A 5,207-nucleotide genomic window follows, 5' to 3' on the forward strand; every position below is an offset into this window, starting at 1 on the left:
TTTTGGGGGTTGGGGCTTTTTTCTGGCCCCCTACTTAAGGGGCTTCTTAAAATAGGGCTTTTTCAATAGTGGGTTGGGGCTGGCCCTGGGGCCATGGGTTAAATTGACACCTCTCTCTCTCTCTCTATATATATGTGTGTGTGTGTGTGTGTATATATATATATGGAAAATGATATGTGAACAACATACTCAGATAACATTTAGACACGGAACACGTGTTTAAATACTATTGGGCCCACGCGGAAATTAAATTTAAAATGAAATGTTGACGTGGCAAAGAGAAAAAGACGCATAATTTGAAATTGGATTTCTTTCTTTTGCGAAATCTGAAGGAGAGAGTCCCATCTGAGCGCAGAAGCTTGCGATGGAACCACCACCGTCGCCTAGTTCTCGTGCTAACGACCCACCACCGTCGCTAGACAACCACTGTCCATCAGAAGAGGTGTCTTCTCTCCACCCAGCGACCCAGTCCCGACGCAGTGCCGGCGTAAAAAGGGCAAACCCTAGACGTCGTTGGTCCAACGTCGTGTTGTCTCCTCCCAGCCCACTGTTCCGCCGCCGTTTCAAGACAAAATATTGACATTTTCTTCAGTCCTTCCAAGCACCCAGTACCGTCGGAGTGTCGCCGGAGCTCCGCCGCAGTGCCGTCGGATTACCTTGATTAAAAGGTATTTTCTTCCCTTTTTTCCTCGGATTTGCATGAGTATCTCCTTTGATTGATTGTGTTTTGAAGCACTGTTGTGGTTGTTGTATGGTTAGAAGCAAAGCTTAATCTGTTGTAATAAAAATAGTTTTTGTATCGTTTACCAATGAACTGATTGCAAGTGCTTGGCCTGTTTTAATACATGATTTTGTCGAGCATGTGTATGTGTTTTAATGTTTTCTAACAAAGGGTATTAATAGTAATGCCTCAACCACACGGATATCATAGATGATTTTAGGAATCATGCTCTTTTGTGAAACTAGATGACGAGAGTGTTGTACTGAATCTAAAATATGTTTTTTTTACCCCTTCAATATTTTTGAACATTGATTGAACTTATCCCAGATTCCTTGTAAGATCAGACCTTGTCCATCGTTTTACCTCAATTTTTCTATCAAAAGTAATTTAGAATTTGGTCATTGTTGTTTGTAGTGTAAAACTGTTTTGTGAAAAAAAAAATTATTGATCAAGTTACTTAGGCACTGTTTTCAGAAAAATTCTCTCTATTTGCCACTTGATTTTCTTGAAAGGATACTGTATGGTTTGAATTAGAATAATCAAGTTTTGATGNGGTAGAATTTTTTAATTTCTGGTNATATAAGCACATTGAANAGATTTGTAGCAGATGGCAAAGAAAATTTGCAGTGCTCCTGTTTTGAAATAATCCAGTAGGCTTAGTTTGGGTTTATTTGCTGGCTACACGAGGCAGTTATTACCATTATCCTATACTGGTTCATATGATAATGCAATAACTGATTTCTGTGGTGGTTCTTCTATCTCATTATGCATTAGCATGTTTGGATTCACATATTGGATGTGATTTTTCATGTATTGAATGCGATATAAAAAAAACTATCCACATTCTGAATGCAAATTTTCTCATTCTCAATGGATTTCCAAACATGCTCTGTGTATTAATGAAATTAAATTCCAACTTTATGAGTGGTCGTTTTTAACTTGCCAAGTTTTGTCCGTGTGATCTATTATTCAATGTTCTAGTCCTCTTCATCTTCTCATTTTTCTTCTAACATTTTGTTATGATGGAAAGCACAATAACCAATAGGATCGCGATATTCTAACAACGCGTTTTTGACAACGCTTTTGACAACGCCACGTGTCGCGTTGTAATTGGTTGAATTTGAATTTATTTTTTTAATATGAAAATTTGAATTGGATGGGTTCACTTGCAGTTTCCGAAACTGCCGCTGGTTCATTTTTCCAGTCCATCCTCTGTCCAGAAGAGTTGCTTCTCACTCATAGGGATTTCATTTTGAAAATTTCGTTCTCTCTCCATCGCGCACTCTCTTCGCCCTCTTCCATCTTTAGGGTTTTGATTTTAATTTGTGTGTTTGTTTCGTTCACTTGCTGCCCCTGTGCTTCAATCTGGAGTTCGTTTTTGTGTGGAGTTTGTGGTCTGCTTTAACCGGTCTCCGTGGAAGGTTTGTTTGAAGTTTGTGGTTCTTTCTTTGTTTTTCTTCAATCTGGAGTTTGTTTGAAGTTTGAAGTTTGTGGTTCTTTAATTGGTCTATTTTTAATGTTATTTTTAATTTAAAAATCTGATTTGTATAGGGTTCAGGATTGGATTCCAAAAGTGCTTCTCCTTCGTTTTGACACTTTATCCTCTCTCCATAACACTCTTTTCTCACTCCTAGGGATTTCATTTTCAAATTCACGTTCTCTCTCCATAACACTCTTTTGTTCCTCCTTATTTTTAGGGTTTTCATTTTGATTTCAATTTTCTTCCTCATGTTGTTTGTGTTTTACAGAAAAATCCAAGTGGAAAGGATTCGAAGAAACCATCAGTTAATCAAAGTAGAGAAGATTTGAAGAAACCAATAAAGTCAACAAGCAATCGAAAACAGAAAAATCATATTGATGATGCTTTAAAGGAAGAAGATGCTTTAATTGAAGAACTTGAGTTCTACATTTGGCATCTGTCGTTGTTGGGTGTCCATTTCTTCGAACTTGTTCGATTTTTTAAGTCATGGGTTCGTCTGGTGACAATGGTTCTTCAAACAAGGTATGAACGTTATCCTTGTTATGTTATCAAATTTAGGGTTTGGGTCATGATAATTGTTGTTCATCGTAACAGATTTCATTGGTTTTTGGTGTAGAGTTTTTTGTTGGTTATTTGTATAAAAAAAATGAAAGTTTATGTTGTTTGTTGCAGTTATTTGTTCGTCATTCAATGAAAACCAATTTTGTTGCTGGTTTGAATGCAATATTGACTGAGGAGCACAATGATGTTATTTCGAAGACGCCATTTGCATGGTTTTTAGAACTGTAGGATAATCTAAAGATTGGTAGGAATATTTTGAGTGATTTACTGATTAGATGGGTTGATGAGAGAGGTGGTTTTAAATTTGGAGATAGATTTGTTGAGTTCAAGGAAGTGGATGTCAGCTTAGCCTTAGGTTTGGGTTTAGTTGGTGATGAAATTAACTTGAATGGAAATTTTTTTTCACAAAGCCAATTACGAAATTACTTTGATAAAGCAAAAGGAAAATATGAACTGGATATGATATATGATTTTGTTTTGAAAGAACACAAAAAGTTGCCTTATATGGATGTATGTAGCCTTTACGTTTTGGTTGGAATAAGTGAGGTATTGTTACCTTGTCGTACTCGAATAGTATTCCCAAATTTGTTTGAAATTGTTCATAGAACTAGTGATTTGAGTAGTTTTTGTTGGGGTCGTACAGTTTACCAATATCTACTTAGTAGTTTTAGCAAAGCTTTTGTAGCTTGGAAAGGAGGAAATGGTGCAACTACTGTCTATGTGGATGGATGCGTGTACGTGTTTAAGGTAAATTTTTTGCATGCATTGATTGTTGGGAATTACTTCAAATGACTGATATTGACTTGAACGATGTAACTCAGGTTTGGTTTTGTGATCGTTTCCTTCCTTCAAATTCTGTTGTGCATAAATTCCCAAGAATTTTGCATTGGATGACTGTAAATGTAGGTGACAAGTTTCTCAAAGCTGCAACGGAAACAGGTGTGGTATGTATTCCTACATTGTTTTATTAATTTTTGAATGAATTGGATGGTTTTATACAACGCAATGGTAATTGTGATTAATTTACAGATGCTTGATGAGTATGGCAAATTAAGGAAAGAAATGGGTGTGTCATGTTCGAAAGCATCAGTAGATGAAGAAAATTTTGATGATGGTTTAGATGAAGTCTTACATGAGCAAGATGTTCTTATTGAAGAACTAGAACAAGAGTTATTTTCATTGAAGGGTGAGTTGCTTGAAGACATAAATAAAGATGAAGTTGCTTTAGGAAGAACAGGTAAAGAAGAAGATTTTTTCAATGATTTGGGAAGTCAGGGAGGAATTTACAACAATGAAAGCGATAAGAATGAAGGACAACGTCGAAAGCGTTTCAAGAGNAAAGCCTGTAGAACTCCCTACACCGGTTACAGTCCAAATCTTGGTTGAGAGTTATCTCATTTTTGTAATATTGTAGTATTTGGTATTTTTGTAAGGATGTAAACTTGTATTTGGAACAATTAATGTGATTGTGAATAATGAAAGTTATTTTTGGAAAGGATATTGTATTGTGCTGTTCATTCCCTTTGTTATTTAGTACTGATTCATTATTTAAGTTAAGTGAAGCCTATGTTTATGGGGAGGACCAAGTACAGGTTTGTGTGGGTTGGGATGTAAGTTGCTGCAGCGGTAAGCGATTACAGAGGCCCTGTAATCGCTTACCACCTTGAAAAACCTGTTTTGTACCAAAACGTCAGTGCTGCTACCTGTGCCTGGCTGAGTGGCTCCCAAATTCGGTCAACCATGCCATTCCAATCATTTCATTCTTCTTAAGTCTTGTTGGGAATGGTTGATTGGGTCCACTTCAACAACGTTGAAGGAAGTAGAGGTCTAATGCAGCGGTAAGCGATTACAAAGGCCCTGTAATCCCTTACCAGCAAGAAAAATTAGTTTTGTACCAAAACCTCAGCACTGCTACCTGTGCCTCGCTGAGTGGCTCCCAAGTTTGGTCAACATGCCATTCTAGTCATTTCAATCTTCTTAAGACTTGGTGGGCATGGTTGATTGGGTCCACTTCAACAACGTTGAAGGAAGTAGAGGCCTAATGCAGCGGTTAGCGATTACAGAGGCCATGTGATCGCTTACCAACAAGAAAAACCTGTTTTGTACCAAAACCTCAGTGCTGCTACCTGTGCCTGGCTGAGTGGCTCCCAAGTTCGGTCAACCATGCCATTCCAGTCATTTCAATCTTCTTGAGACCCAATGGGCATGGTTGAATGAGTCCACTTCAACAACGTTGAAGGAAGTAGAGGTATGATGCATCGGTAAGCGATTACAGAGGCCCTATAATCGCTTACCAGTCAGAAAAACCAGTTTTGTACCAAATCCTCAGCGCTGCTAACTATGCCTGGCAGAGTGGCTCCCAAGTTTTGTCAACCATGCCATTCCAGACATTTCAATCTTCTTGACACCTGTTGGGCATGGTTGAATGAGTCCACTTCAACAAAT

The sequence above is a fragment of the Vigna radiata genome, unplaced genomic scaffold, assembly GCF_000741045.1.
Source record: "Vigna radiata var. radiata cultivar VC1973A unplaced genomic scaffold, Vradiata_ver6 scaffold_51, whole genome shotgun sequence".
NCBI classification, from domain to species: Eukaryota; Viridiplantae; Streptophyta; class Magnoliopsida; order Fabales; family Fabaceae; genus Vigna; species Vigna radiata.